The sequence below is a fragment of the Mus caroli genome, chromosome 15, assembly GCF_900094665.2.
Source record: "Mus caroli chromosome 15, CAROLI_EIJ_v1.1, whole genome shotgun sequence".
NCBI lineage: Eukaryota > Metazoa > Chordata > Mammalia > Rodentia > Muridae > Mus > Mus caroli.
In genome coordinates this window covers 66,269,533-66,285,967 of record NC_034584.1, presented here as the reverse complement: position 1 = coordinate 66,285,967, position 16,435 = coordinate 66,269,533, and the positions used below count along the sequence as shown (strand labels likewise).

General features: G+C 45.6%; 1 protein-coding gene and 1 pseudogene across 3 annotated transcripts in view; both read left to right on the top strand.

Moving 5' to 3' along the window:
• The window catches only part of Trappc9 (trafficking protein particle complex 9), a 481,588-nt gene that overhangs the window by 347,180 nt on the left and 117,973 nt on the right, over nucleotides 1-16,435 (top strand). The gene's annotated exons all lie outside the window — the stretch shown is intronic.
• Nucleotides 3,673-3,739, top strand: LOC115029437 (annotated as a pseudogene).

The following is a 16,435-nucleotide window of genomic DNA, read 5'->3' as shown; positions in this document are numbered from 1 at the left end:
CATGTTCTCTTGCTCTCACTCTGTCTGTCTCTTTCTCAGTCTCACTCTGTCTCTCTGTCCCTATTACTCCCCCACCCCCCCGTGTGTGTGTGTGTGTGTGTGTGTATGTGTGTGTATGCGCGTGTGCGCGCCCACATGTATGGGAGTTGCAGACTCTCTGATGCTACAGTAGAATCATGTGTGAACTGGCCCCATGTACCATGCATGTGTGCCACATCTGCTGGTCTTGAGCATTTCTCCCTTGTGCTCAGGACTACTCCAGGTAACTTCCCTGCCATGGACTTTGCTGGTCTCCTAAGATGCTTCCTTCTTCTGTGTCCTCTGTGTGCTAACCTCCCCCATCATTCTGTCACTCACCTCCATGCATCTTCTTTATTCTTCCCATATTCCCAGGTATCAGAGGCAAATGCTCAATAAGTGTGGGAGGCACAATAATGTTACTGACTCCCAAGATTCAAACACTATAATCTCAGAGCCCTTGGCTATGCCACTTCTGTGGGAGACTGGATTTTGCAGGTGTATCAAATGAAGGATGCACTGGAAACAATAGATTGTCAAGGTGTGCCCAAACTGACTATAGGGATCATTTTAAGGGGGAGAGAGGACATAGGGTGTGTCAGAAGGGATAGGAATGAAAACACATGGGACTAGACCCTCAACCCAAGAATATAGATGGCTCCCAGAAGCTGCAGAGTTAAGAAGGCAAATCTTTGCCTAAGGGTGTAGAGAAGAAACATCACCTCTGGGTTCCTTTGCAGACCTCTGGAACCATAAGATGGCATATGTGTGTGTGCATGTATGCATGTGTATATATGTATGTATATGTATATATGTATATATGTGTGTATATATACATATATATTTACATACATACATACATGCACACACACACACACACACACACACACACACACACACACATATATATATATATATATATATATATATATATATATATGATTTTAAGTCATTAAGCTGGTGGCCATTTTTTCCATAGCAATCACTAATAGGCAGAAGGTGTGCTGGGCATCAGGTTATACCTAGAGATATCAGGGAGGGCTGTCTGTGTGCCTGCTTAGCCACCTCTCAGAGGTCTGTCCTGGCCTCCTGCACTCACTCAGCTTGGTGCTCTCATTTTCCATCCTAGCAGCTGACTGATGAAGTTTAGAGAAGAGATGGCACTCGGTACCACAACAGGGATTTAAAATATGAATTTTTGTCATGCTAATGTGCTGTCTACTGTTCATAGCTACCTGAGCTGACATCAATCTCTTGAGCCCCTAAAGCCTGCGAGTCTGGACTTTAGATGCCAGCCAAGCCTCTTCTGTTGTTGCTGGTTCTGTGTTTGGTCTGGAGTCTTAATCTCAGTGCACCATCTCAGAGCACAGGAGTGCACATTTGCAGGTGTGTGGAATTCCCACTCCCTGCATGCCCGGGAGGCTAAGGTGAGGTGAGGCTTCTGCTCTCACGCCCTCCCCCACACCCAACCTAGTTTCTTCCTGCTGATGGTCTTTAATCTTCACCAAAGTTAACGCTCTTGGGATGGTTTATAATATTAGCTCTATATAGACAGGGGTACAGAAGCTTCTAGAGGCCAAGCGGCCCCCCCCCCAGCCCACAGAATCAGAGAACTCTTGCCAACTCTAAACTGGGTCTACTGATATAAACTCTTTGGGGTTCCCAGCTTACTTGGCTGCCTATTGTGATGGATGTATTTATGGTGTTCAGCACACATGAATGTTATGGGACAGATTAGATTGGTAGTATGCATAGAAACTGGGTTTCCTGAACCCAGTGGTCTCAGGTGACTCACATATCCTTATCTTACTAATAAAGAAGTGATTATCTGCCCCATAATAAGACTTGAACTAGGTACGTGGGATTCCCTCGTTATGAGAGGACAGACACACCATTTGGCCGGCAGTAACAGAAGTTGAGAGAAGGGAATAGCATGCCCTGTTGTAGAAGTTGCCTTAGGTAGCTGTTCACTCTTCTGCAGTGTTTACTGAAGCTGCCACTCTGGTGCTGTGGACTCAGCAGTGTGTGTGAGATGGGTCTCTGTTCCTCCTGCTATACCGTGGTAGATTCTAGTGCAGGGATGCAAACATCAGGAGGTAGAAGATGCTTAGAAGATGATGGAGGAGCGGGAAGTAGTGTACAACCCCACAATATAGCACTCATTCAACACCATATGGATAGCAAGAGTTTGTGCAGTACACATGCTGTCTAACAAGTATGGTTTAGCTGTTTGTTCAAAAGTGTGGATCTTTGGCATTTCCCTTACTTCATAGCTCCTGGGCCTGGCATGGAGCCACATGAGGACAACTTTGAGGACACTGGTTAGAGCTCACTCCTATTTCCACTCTCTTTTTTTTCCCCTCTGGGTAGATGTGGCTCATGGACATCCAGGGTATTTTGGGAGGATACAGTGGTTTCTTTGCCTGAGAATGAGACAACGCTTTCTCTCCAGGGCCTCAGGTCACCTTGTCCCCTTACCTTTCAATGTTCTACATGGATGCTCAGTTTTCCATGTAGATAAACACACCTTCTTGCCTTACCACAAGGCCACCCATCCACATCTAACACATAGCCTTGAAGGCTTGGAGCTAGAGAGCAATTCCCTCCTGTTAATCAATTCTCATAAAAGTATTTGAAACTCTGATCAAGTCCTGGACATCAGGATGCTTATATGTTACTTATAATATGAAAACAACTAAAATGTCTGACATCTATTAGTCAACTGTTAGATAGCTATTAAGAAAATTGTGCTTTTACAGAATTTATAATGTTAGGCTATGTATTCTCCTGACTTCTGGGCATTGTAATGGACTTTCTGTTCTGTTGCTACTTTACCTATGCCGTGCATTCCCCTATCCCCGGCAGTAGGCGTCACACATGTTCTCATAGAGCAGCAGTTCCAAACCTGTGTGGGTCAAGACCCCTTTGGAGTCACAAATAGTCAAGTCCTGCATGTCCATGCACAAGAGGCAGTATGACATGATCCCTGCTCCTGGAACAGAGCTAGCAGGACTTGGGCCTCCACAAGTGTTAACAGTTGCTAGGCATAAGACTTGCTTGTTTATTTTATGTTCTTCTTTAGGGAACTGTCTTCTCTGCCACAGTTAATAACTCCATAATAATCAGAGACAGCAGGAGTTCAGGAGGTGAGGGTATGTCTAATGTCCTTAGCAAAATGTAAATGCTGTGACCTTTAGAACAGTCCTTAAGGCTGTGGGAAAGAGCTCTGATAACATGAGTTCAAGAATGCAAAATATAAGGATGCAATATGAATGGTGTGAAGAGCTTCATGGACCTAACAGAACAAAGGCAGCCAGGTTGTCAGAAAGATAACAAATACAGGCAGATTCCTGAGTTTAAGATCAGCCTGGGACATGTGAATTTAGGTCCAGACATGGTAGGAATGGTAATCTCAGGACAGGATTTCACCTAGCTAGCTTACTGTCTGTACTTACAAAGGCCAGGATATCTCTGAATTCATTTGAAATGTTTAAAAATTATACTTGCTGTTCTTTTCAAGGAATCAAGGGGTTAAGGATGCTGATTCCTGGGATAATCAAAAGGGTACCTGGAGTAAATGACTGAATTGATATGTAAATAAAAAGACTGGGCTTTGGTCTGCAAGAGAGAGCTACCCAGAGAGAACTGCTTGGAGAGTGAACACAGCTCTTTTAGAATGTTTTTTTCTAGCAGCTTTTCTGACTTTGGTCAGAAAACCCATGAACTATCCATAGAGCTTTGAAAATTTGTTTCTAGCAGGAGAAAGCTATCTTTACCAGAGAGCTGTCTCAAGCAGAAAGCTGTCTGGAGCAGACTGCAGAGCCAAGTGGTATCGGTATCTATAAAGCTTTTTGGAGAACCATCTTAAGCAGAACACAAGGTTGTCAGTTTGTACCCATGATTGACCTCAAGTCATTTCTTTGCTGCTCCCAAATACCTTGAACTGTTCTCCAAGTAAAGGCTGGTCCTTGGCAACAAATAAGATATTTACATTATGATTCCTAGCATCAGCAAATTACCGTTATGAAGCAGCAATCAAATAATTTTATGGTTACAACATGAAGAACTATATGAAAGGGTTGTAGCATTTGGAAGGTTGAAAACCACTACCTCAGAGCCTGAGGGAATTGCCACTTGTTTCTCAGAATTGGGACCACAGGGAAGCATCAACATCAAGTTCCAGCTTAGGGTTCAGCTTTGAACATACCTGTGATAGGAGGGATACAAAATGACATTTGAAATAAGATGCCAGCATCATAAAAATTAGCTGACATGAATAATGCATATACCTGTGTATGTGACTGGAAATATGTAAAACTGAAGCCATGGGGGGCGGGTATCACAGGTAATAGTTTTCTTTAGAATTTTCCAGTGTGTGTACTACACAGCAGGCTTTATTACTTGTCAGAGATACAAGTTATATTGCATTTCCAAGCTATGTTTAGTTTTCAAAGTACTACCATGGTCCTTTACCCCTGTCATCATTGTCTAGTGTATGTTTGGGTTTGCTTGCTTTGTCTGGGAAAGATTTGAACACAACTCTTGCCCATTTCAACTTGTTTTTCACCAACATCCAAGATACCTTTAGTGTGCCTGGGCTCTGGGGGCACTCAGTGGGCTGCTGGTTCTCTGGAGCCTTTGAACATGAGAATTTGAAAACAATGTGGGTCCTAGAATGAATTCAGGAAACCTGTGCAGAGAAGCTCACCAGAGGGAGCCTGCTGCTGAAGTAACTTGTTCTCCCATGCTGGCCACCTTGTGTTTTAGGTGAGCTTGTTCTCCAGGACAACTTTGGAGTCTTCATTCAGTCAAGTCTGTTCAGTGCTGAGTCCCTCTCAGGTCCCCAGAGCAAGGCTTAGGGTGTCTGGAACTGGCTGCACAGGGCGCGGGTGTTTATAGGGTTCCTCTCGTCACTAACATTACACTGGATGGCTCTATTTACTTACATACTTACTTACTTACTTAATTTTTTGAGGTAAGATTTTATAATGTATCCCAGGCTGGCCCAAAACCCTTGCAAATTCTACTATCTGAGCCTTCCAGTGCTAATATTGTACTGTCAGCTGTCTGTATGCAGTCTGCATCCGCTGGTGAGCACTCTGCCTTGCTTCTCTCTTTTCCTAGTGTCCCACCACCTCATCCCGCAGGGCACCTTTACTTCTGCTATCCTGCTCAGCATTATTCCTAAGTTTAGGTCCCATGTGTGGGAAAACCCTGCAAATTAAGGTCACAGTCTACCATGTCCAGGTAGAATTACCAGAGAAAATAACCAACCTTGGAGTCAGGATAGCTCTTCTGAATTCAGTGTAAAACAGAGGACTCCCTTTACCATCAGGGCTTGCCCTTCCCTGACCTTGTCTGGGGAGCTCGAGATCCCCACCCTCTACCTATAGAATGCCAGCATTGTAGGTTCAACTTCTTTTTTCTGGACAACAGCCTGTCCAGCAAGCACCTGGAATTCCTGGAATGCCTTCCCATGCAAATGAGGCATTTTTTAGTACCCTAATCTCTAGCCAATGATAAAAGCCCTAGAAATTGCTGATCCCTTCCCCAAAACTATATAGCCCTTCATTCACCCAGAATACAGTTGAGCTACCTCTCTGAAGCTGACCCTGGAAGTCTTTCATTTCTGTTGTACTCATGGACAGGCTGTTGGAACCTGTTCTTCAACTCTGTTCCCTTTGTCCTCTTGTGCAAGTGGCCAAAGCCCCCAGGGAGATGGAAGGACCCCATCCATGGTGCCTGACACTGTCCTATGGCTCTCCTCTGGCATTGCCCTTGCCACCTCATTTTATTTCTGAGATCTACTGGGTCCCAGCAGTCACTATGCAGTATGTCCTCTGGTGTCCCCCACCTAGCCTGTATTTCTCTGAAATACACCCAGCCTCTTTTTTGTTTGCATTTGTCTGAGAACAGGGCTAAGTCCCATGCTAGCCCATAGAAGATGGCATGCTCTCCAGTGGGTAAATCTTTGGAGACTACCTCTTGGGGTTCAGCATTAGCTCTTCTGCCCTCCACCTCCACCCTAGAACAGTCAGTTTCCCCAGGCTATCTCAGTCCTAGAGGCCTCAAAGACAGTTATTTCCCTGTGTCGTTGATCATGTCACCTTCTAAAACATGCTGTTTCCATGGCAACTTTCACAGTCAAGGCTGGTTCAAGTTTCTATAGACAAAAGCAGTTATTGCTATTGGGACTAATTGGAGTTAAGTTATTTTAGTTCCCGTGAAGAAAATCACTGTCTTTGGACTATCACAGGATAAGCCTTATCTTTGGAGAATAACGTGTTCCATGCACAATGAGTTTGCCCTCTTCTTTCCAAAGCAGTGGCATATTTCAGAACATTTTTCCACCCAGCTTTTCATCATTTCTCCGTCAGAGCCCTACACAGCCTCTTTGGACTAATTAGACGAGATGTTGGGCCCTTTCTCAGTAAATTGTTGTTCCTTCTGAGCTAGCCCAAGATGCTCTCTTCCAGGATAGACAGAGGAGGACAGAAGGTGTGTGTTCAACCAAGGACCTTCAGGGAGACTGCAGAGCCAGCTACACAGGGACTGGTTCTAATGCCAAGGCCATCAAGGGAACTGTGCCCATGAATGAGGCTCCTAAAGATTTGCCCATCATGTTGTTTGTTTGTTTGTTTGTTTGTTTTGCTTTGCTTTGCTTTTTTCAGTTTCTAAGATGTTGGGGTCATACCATGGTGTCCCATGCTTCTGCTCCAGTCCTGTGCCTGGTAACCAAGGTCAGATGGGCTTGAATGAGATCTAAGATTCCATATTTACGAGGGCTATAGACTAAGAGTTCTGTCTGCTTTCTTCTCTGCTGTTCTTATGGCCTTGGGGAGAGGTAATCTCGCTTGGGGCACATAGTCCCCTGCCCTATTCAGACCATCTGAAAGGCTGGGGACAGTTGGCTTTCTGTGGCCAGCTTTCCTGTGGCAAAGGTTTGGCAACCAATGTTTTTTTGTTTGTTTGTTTGTTTGTTTGTTTGTTTTTTATATTTACTATCTGTATGACTAGTTCTATAATAAAAAAGATTCACATGTGTATCATATAAGAAACTCCAGAATCCTATGCTTAGGGGCCTTCTATTTGTGAAATCATTTGTCTAAATCACACACATGCCAAGTTACCAAACTAATGTTAATAAAACTATAATATTAAACTGACAAGATACGTTGGTGGATCTAAATTGCTAGTCAACTGGTGAATGGGCAGCAATGCCTGCAGAGCTGGTCCCTTTAATGTTGTGTGTCAATATATAGTGACACAATGTAAAGCCTAGACATTTGTCTCTGCTTATACCAGGGCAATCCCTCTCCCCTCTATGTGCCATGATGCCATTCCCACACAAAGTGGGGTCAATATGTTTCATTTTTTTCCCTCTGCCTTGTATTTATTTTCCATCTGTAAATTTATATGATATGCAAGTGTTCAATTCCTGTGTGGTTTATCTCCCTCTATTCCAAGAGCAACATTTTTTAATTTTGATGAAGTGAGTTTATCAGTTTCGGATTTATGAGTCAGATGTTAGGTTTTGTTGAACCTAGGGATGTCCACAGACACTCTCTGTGCTTTGTTAGGTTTTATGGTTTGGGTTTTGCTTGTAGCTCTGCAGTACATTTTGAGTTGATGGTTATAGTAGAGGTGCAAGGTGAAGGTTTAAGTTCATTGTTTTTGTATCAAGATAACTATTTGCTCTTACAAGTTCTTTGCCTCTCAATTCAGGGAACTCATCACTGCCCTGGACTCTATAGAGATAGTCATATCAGCAACCCTAGTCCGCTTGGATTCATGTCTAGTCTGGCTCCTTAGCTTTCTCTTTTTCTCTCTCTCTTTCTCTCTTCTTCCATTCCATATACTTTATTTATTAAACTTCTTTTTTTCATCTTTTGGGACTGAACCTCATTGCCTCACATAAGCTAGACAATCTCTGTACAACTGAGCTGTACCTCAAACTCTCATAGTCTTTAAAGACACAGTTCTTTAAGAATTTCAATGTGCTATGATCTTAGTAACTCCTCCAAGACTCCTAAGAACCACCCACCTGTCTTCCCTGCCCACAGAACTGTGCATCTTTTTTTTTTCTTAAACTCTTTAAGTCCAGTTTTGCTATCTACCTTGTAATAGAGGGCATGGGGCACTGTGAAACCACCAAAGGGGACTACTCCATGGATAGAAGAAAGGTTTACTGGGAATCAGACTGCCAAGGCTATCTCTAGGTGGGGGATGAGATGGGCGGAGAGAACCACTATATATGTATCTATATGACAGTCAGCAGGTTGGGGGCCTTTGCTCTGATGCAGGCTGTTCAGAATAACTAGGAACTAGATGTCCTTTTGGAGATTAAAGGAGGGACCTAGAAAACAGAAGTTTGTCTTATTGAGATCTGCAGAGAAATGCTGAATTTACACTTCTGTTTACCCAATAACAATCCTCCTGTTTACTAGATCAGAGTCCTTTTGTCACCAGCATTGCCGTTTGGGTGTCAGGGTAGGGGATGGGGGTGGGGGTGTGAAGGTAGGGGGATGGGATAGGGAATGCACTTTGGACCTAACACACATATTCTTGGATAGGTGATTTTCCTCTAGAGATCTGTGGTTCCACTTAGAGATAAAAAGGTCTACACTTTTAAAGAAAACTAACTTTCCTTCTCCCAGAAGCTTCTAATTGACAATAGGTCCTCAGCTAGGGGTGGGACTTTGTGTCTACCTCTCCCCTCCATGTTGGGATTTGATCCTGCTTGGACTTGCTCAGGTCTTGTTCATGTTATCCCAACTACTGTGGGTTCATACATACAGCTGTCCCACTGTATCTACAAGACACTGTTCTTATTGTCATTTGCCACTTCTGGCTCTCCCACTCTTTCGGTTCCCTCTTCTGTAATAACCTCTGAGCCTCTGGAGGAGATGGGTGTGATGTAGATACCCCATTTAGGATTGAGTGTTTTGCAGTCTCATAGTCTCTACCCTTTGGCCAGTTGTGGGTCTCTGCTAATCACCATCTGCTGCAAATAGACTCTTTTCTGATGTGAGTTGAGGGATGCAATAATCCATGGTGTAACCACAAGTCATTAGGAGTCAGTTTCGAAGAGTGGGCTAATAATAGAATGCATCAGTGTGGGCTGTTGTGACAGCCAATTAGAGAACAAAGGTGTTACACACACGCAGGGCGTGTCACCCTGAACATGCTCATGATTTTTCTGTCTTAACAGCCACCACCATCCTCAGGTGATTCCTCAGCTTAGTGCAGAACCCCAGCTTGTCCCCTGCTGTCCTACCTTGTCTTGCTCTTTCTCATTCTTAAACACAAGCACCCAGACTCTTCACGTCACGCCATCTACCCATCCTCTTGTTCTGTTTGCTGAACTCCCTGTGTTCTCGTGTTCCTTTGTCTGGCACACTTGCTAAGACTTTGCTCCCAGCAGCAGGAGAGAGCCACTATAGGCAGTAATCCAGAGTCTCACGAGATCTCACCATCTCAGAACACCTCTTTGGAACATTCATACTCTGTGCTTCCAGAAGAATCTAGAGAATTAGGTCTGGTTACAGACCCAGGCTCTAGCAGCAATTTACTGACTTATTTACTGTCTCCATTGAGAAGGGTCACTTAAACCGTGAGCCTGGTTCTTCCTTAGTAATAATAAGAGAAAGAAGAGCTCCTTGAGATCACTGTGAGGACAAGATGTCAATGGAAATAAAAGCCACTTAGAGAATGACAGGTGCACACTAGCACTGCTCACCGTGAACTCATCCTAAAGGTAACCTGCGTCAGGACATTAGCCACAGGGAACAGAAAGAGGCAGCTGTTACAAGGCCAGATGTGCTAACAGTTGAGAGAAAGCCAAGTCTCTCAGAGCTTAAGCTCAAAGAGATGCTTCATTTTCTCCTTTTTACTGCCCAGGAAAAAAAAAAAAGAAAGAAATTAAGAAATCAAGAAAGAAGAAAGGAAGGAAGGAAGGAAGGAAGGAAGGAAGGAAGGAAGGAAGGAAGGAAGGAAGGAAGGAAGAGAGGAGAATAGAAAGCTTGATTGGCAGGTAGTTGAAGCATCCAGTTTGGGTTCAGAGTCCCCCTCCTAACGGGGATTGGTGCATTGCCTACAGGGACATCTGTTGCCTCTGGCCCTTCCTGCCAATTTCTCTGCTTTCCAGTTGCTCTGAGGATCTTCCTGCCTCCCCATCACGATGCCCTGTTTCACCACAGGCCCAGAAGTGATAGAACCAGACCACCATGGCAAGAATAAGCCTTTCATCTTTCATGTGGCTTTCCCATGTTTCACTGGGTTTCAGGTTTCAGTGACTCTTCAGTAAGAATGCTCTGAGCTTCCATCATGGTTTTGAGCACTTCCATCCAGTCAAGGCCCTCAGTGCAGATTAGAATCAAAAGTCGATCTGGAGCTAGGAACCACATAGTGGCAGAGCCATGGTCTAGATTTGCATTCCCCTGGTCACTGAAGGCTTAAGGAGATTATCTCCAGAGCTAAGTGCAACTACCAAGAATTGGGCAGTCAACTCCAGGCTTAGCGCCTGCCACCCCACAGGACTGTCCATCTAGAGATATCAGCAGCAGAGGTGCCAGAAAGGGTTTGTGAGTGAGGTAAAGGATGGAGCATATGGCAGCGGCGGCGGGGGGGGGGGGGGCATTGTAGTAGCAGCAGTGACAGCTGCTCACCGTTAGCCTCCTATCCTGTCTTTGTCTTTAAGCCTCTTTGAGTTATTTTCTCCATTGTTCAGGAAGCTGAGCTGACAAGAGAAAGCAGGTACTCTCAGCTGAGCTGGCGTATGTTCTAGTCACTAGGACATGGGTTACAGACCTTCCAGTGGAGACAGAGCTACAGCAGCTGTACTGCTGACTAGGGAACTTGCCTTTGTTTCTGCCTGTCCTTTTGTCCAGTTCTGTGAGGAGTGAGGACCGTCCTCCCAATTCTTAAGATGCAGCTGACCTCTGAGAGGTAGTGTCCCTGGTTGCAGGCCTCAGGTGAGAGTGTGGCACCAGTGGATGTGCAGCTCTGGGTCTGGCTGCCTCCAGGGTATGAAGGGAGGATGGTATGACAATCCGTAGACCTCTGCTCAGTAGGCTGTTCATGCACCATGAAGAGAAGGTACACTGGGACAGGCATGGGCCATGTCTGCAGCCCCCTTAGATCCTTCAGGCTCATGTTGATTGTTACTTTTGTTTCTGGCCCTCTGAAGGCCAGCCAGTGGTGCCAACCTGACCAATACTATGCCTGCCTATGTCACAAGCACTGGATTTAACTCTTATCCTGCTGAAGGTTAGACCTCAGCTCATCACTGATGGCCCTTTTCATGGGAAGTCAAGTCTGCTCAGTGGCAGCTTTGATTGCAGTCTTAGATCCCCAGGGCATAAGGCCAGCAGTGCCATTGTCTTAGTCAGTATCTATCGCTGTGAAGAAACACTGTGACCACGGCAAAGCTTATGAAAGAAAACATTTCAGTGGGGCTGGCTTATTGTTTCAGAGGTTCAGTCTATTTTCATGGTGGGGAACGTGGTGGTATGTAGGCAGACCTGGTGCTGGAGAGGTAGCGAGTTCTACATCCAGATCTGCAGGCAGCAGGAAGAAAGAAGAGATCCTGGGGCTAGCTTGAGCATTTGAAACCTGAAAGCCACCTACCGTGACATACTTTCATTAACCCATAAGGTCACACCCATTCCAACAAGGCCACACCTTCTAATCCCTGTGAAGTAGCACCACTCCCTTATGACCAAGCATTCAAATCTATGATCCTGCAGGGGCCCATTCTTGAGCAATCCACTACAGCCAAGTTGATAGCTTTACTGCCAACAGATTCATATTCCACTTCTCATGCTAATCCAAAAGGTGCCTGCACACTGTACTTCACAGAGGGTAATATGTTTCCACATGCAGTTGTCTTTATTCCAGTGATGGCTGTTACAGTTGTGTTTGATGATAATAAAAGTCATTGCATTAAATAGATCCAGCTGGAACCTGGAGAGGGGTCCACAGGGATCCTCTGCGGCCCAAACTCTGAATGACCTCATGGACCATTGCGCAGCATGTGATTGTACGTTGGATGTCTGTTGAAGAAAACAGGCAACTATAATAGATGGAGAGTGGGTCAATAGTCATCTCTTTTATTTTTTAAAGAGTGGCTTTCTCCGTCGGGACATACTTAGCATGTTACACTGCACATCACTTACAGGGTACAACTCATTGGTTCCAGCGTGTTCACAGAAAGGCTTTAAACCACGGTTACATCAATTTTGAGTTTCACTCCCGCCTCCCTAAAGAGTCCTGTCAGTGGCCTCTCTCCTCTTCTCCCGATCAGCTCCCAGCCGCAGCAGTCATTGATCTACTTTTAGTCTTTATAGATTTGCCCTCTCTGGACAGTCCTGACAAATGGGCTCAACTGATGCTTGGTGGTTTATCATCAGCCCCTTTCTTCAGAACGTTGGCCATAGGGCTTCTCATGTTGTGGTCAGCCTTTCCGTCCCTTTAGTTACTAACCTGAGTTCCACGGTGTAGCTATGGCATGCTTCACCCGCCCACTTATCAGTTGATAGTCAGTGAGTCTGTGTCCCCCTTTGGTCTGTTATGGATGATGTTGCTGGGAGTGTTTACACACAGGCCTTGGATAGAGAAGTCTTCATTTCTCCTGGACAGATAGCTAGGAGTGAAATTGTTGTGCTCTATGTCATTCTGTGTTTAACTTTTAAAATTCCTTCTTAAATCAGCTTTGGAGATTTTTATATCAATACCACCACTACCCTGTCCCTTGGGAATCTGTTGATTTTTAAAGTTTAAAAGTTCATTGGTAGAAATGTATTCATAATATCCTCTTCCCTTGTTTCTGTCTTGGAGTTGTTAGGAGATAAGGTTTAATATTCTCATCTGCGCCTTCTCTCTCTTCTTCCCTTGGTCATTCTCCGTGGCCTTTTGTATTTTAATGAGTTTGATATTGCCTTTTTAATACCACAGTGATCAGGCCTGGCTGTCAAGCTCCTTCCTCTTGGTATCAGGAGGGGCAATGAACAGAGCCTCTTGTATTGGCTCTCATGGCTAGGGAATCTGGGAGAGTGGACTTGGAGCTCTCAAAGAGAGTGTTGTCTTTGAACCAGAGAGCAGCAGAAGGGCGGCTTGCTGTGAGGGAAGCAGGCAAGTGGCACTGGGGACCCCAGACAGCCTGGATGAGCCGCATTGTTGTTCTTGATGCTTTCACACAGGGACATAGGCCACATGCATGACGAGAGACTGAGGCTTGGATCCATTAAATAACTTCCCCAAAGTCATGCAGCTACCATGGGCAGAACTCGACTAGAGTCCCAGTCTGTTTAACTCAAGTGCCTATAGTCTACAGAACCTCCCTGTACTATATTTTGATTATGGTGGGTTTAAGGGATATAGCTGAACTTTATTTACAAGAAAGACAAAAATAGAACCTATTTAATGTAAGCAGCAATATACACACACAGGCACACGCACATGCACACACCATCTGCTTCATCTCATTAGTTTGCCCTGTGCTCTGTTCCCTCTGTTGAGGGTGGTCTTGTTTTGGAATGGAGCCTGGCACTCTATAAACACAAGGAGAGCCCCTTGCTTCTATTTGCAGCTCTAGAACATCCACTGAAAGAAAAGATGTGCAGTTCGCATCCGACATTCTCCAGGTGCTGTGATTTCACTATTGTGCTACAAAATAAGGTACCCGACTTGTCTGCGAATCTCCTAGAAGCCCTGAACGTGGACCATAAACTTATTTCCTCCTTCATGAAGGTATAAAAACCCTGAATAGGCTCACTCATTCTTCCTTTTCTCCTCTGCCCTCCTCTCCCCTCCCCTCTCCACTCTCTCTCCCTTCCTCCCTAACCTCTGTCCTTCCCTCCCTCCCTTTCTCCCTGCCCGCCTCAGCCTCCTCGCTGAAGTGTATCCCCCAACCAGGAGGATCAATTAAACCAGCCCACAGCCCTGCTCTGAGGTAGCCCAGGACTCTCAGTAAGCAGCTGCCATGTAGCAGGAGGATGCAGGGGTCCTCAGTTCAAAAGTCTATGGATGTGAGTCTAGGAGTGCAAATAGCTGCACATCTCTCTGGTCATGGCTTCGTGGAGAAGGCTCCCTGGGTAACCATGGAGCTATCACTGGCCCCTGCCAGCATCTGCAGTCCTCCAGCTGGGTGCTCCCTCTTTGCAGAGGGAGCAGGCACACTCTAGCTGGGTCTATGATTCGTTCTCTTTTAATTTTTAAGTCGCTCTTCATCTCATTATGTTGTTTCATTTCCTTCCATCTGGCACTCTGAGACTTTCACAGTATGAAATTTAAAATGAAGATGATGAAGGTGATAATATTGGTCAAAAAAGAGCACAGGGCAAGGAAAAAAAAAAACAACTCCGCAGTTATAATAAACTTTGGTTTTTTCCCCTGATTATCTGTCCAGTGATTTGTGTCAGTATCCACAGCAATGACTGAGGGGATGTGTTAGGAGCTGGAGCATTGGAGCTGCTCTGGAGGTGTGGGGTTTCTGTGTAACCAGGCTTTCTGTACTTGGGTCCTAGTTACTAGAGCCCCTCTCAGGAGCACTTGGGAGGTAGGAGGTGCATAAAGGAGGGTATGCCAACTAACTGATGAAGAAGAGACTCTCAAGCATGTGGTCAGCAGGCCCTGTCACTTAAAATGTACAGGAAGTTTCACACTCAATCTGGCCTCTCCTTTTCTAGAAATACCAGAAGCCATGTGTAGGAGCTATAGGCTATTGTGTGTCCCATGCCATGTACTCTAGTTCTGTCTACCTGAAAGGAAGTTGGATCAGGTAACTAGGTCTGTACCCCTTGGACCTACCCCTTCGCAGGTCTGGTCTTCTGGGCCAAGGGAGCATTTTTGCTGCTGCCTGGAACTTGGAGATTTTCTTCCAATTCTAGGATTTATGAGTTTAAAGCCCCTGGGTAACACTGGGTATTAAACTGTGACTAGATCTGGTCATGCTGTTCTGATCAGTGCCTTGTATGATCGAGCGTGTGCTCGCTCTGAGTGCCCCCCCAGAACTGTGGGGGCCCAAAGGATGAGGTGACAGAACTGAGGGATACAAGATGCGCATCAACTAGAGAGCAACCTTCATCCTATCCTCTTCACAGCAGCAGCTCCGGGGTAGAGCTAGGTAGGCAGAGCAGAACCTACACTGGAAACAGGGCAGTGGGCAAAGGGAGCCTCTGGGTTGGGCAGCGCTTGCCCTTCATGGTGGAACCTGCCAGACCCCTCTTGGGCTCTGTGACCTTTTCCTTTGTCTCCTTTTCTGAGTCCAGCTCTTGCCCCATGTACCTCTGACTAGGCTGCCCTGCCTCTTCAGGCCCAGCTAAGGAGCAACCCCTTCTAGGCCCCTCCATGGCCTCATTCTGAACTTTGGTTCATTCTCAAGGTTCATCTCAAGGTCAGATGGGCTAGAAAATAGAGTTTCTATCAGAGTCTGGAGAGACATTGTGGGCCTCTGTGTCTGCTGGCCTGCGCGCCTGCGTATCTGTCTCTCTGCCCACTCTGTTGGTGTCTGCCCACTTCCGTGTCTGTCTCTATCTCCTCCTTGTTGTTTGAGTACAAAACAGTACTTTCTTTCACTCGAGACTCCCAGCCCCTCTCTGAGATGTTGAAGGAAAGGGTCAGTCCTGAGAGGTAGCAAGGGCAGGGGGGATAGGAACCTGCAATGCTGTTTTCAGCCATCACCTTCTGCCTTCAGAATATGACTTGGGACAATTCCGTATGGGCAGAGGAATGGTACAGGGAGGGCCTTTCACTCCAAAGCTTGCCATCTCAAACCACCCCTGTGCTGCCTCATTTCTCTCTGGTTTTGTTTGTTTGTTTGTTTGTTTGTTTTGAGGGAGCACTGGGTTGACAGGAGACAGGAGGTGCTATGTGGCCAAGACCCCCAAAGACTAATAAGGTCATGATAAGGTGGAAGAAGCAACTGCCTTTTTTTTAATCCTTTTTTTTTCTTCTTCTTACCTTTTGTCTCAAGTTAGGAAACTGCTGCTTGTCCCTAATTGTCAACTTCATAGTATAGGGGACTCTTGATGTCCTAACAGCATGGCTTTTCCAATATTAAACTGGATCGCTAGAGGACTTTTCTGGGTGAGTCAGTCTCTCATAAGCTTGACTTTTCTGTTCAACCTCCAAAGGTGCAAGCCAGCCCAGGAAGTGGGTCCTTCTTCCTCCAAGTGTCCCTAACACGATTTTCACCTTGTCTGTCTATGGAGTGTCATCTGGGACCAGAGGGAACAGAAGGGCCACAGTGGCAGACACACAGCAATGGCCTTGTCAAGTGCTAGTCAGAGAAAGCTTCATCACCCGAGCTTAACTCGATTAGAAGCCGCGGTGGCACCAGTAATAATACGTGACATTTATGTGAATATTTTCACTTCACACTGTGCTGGCCCAGTGTTTGTCTCCACGGCCCCACCTG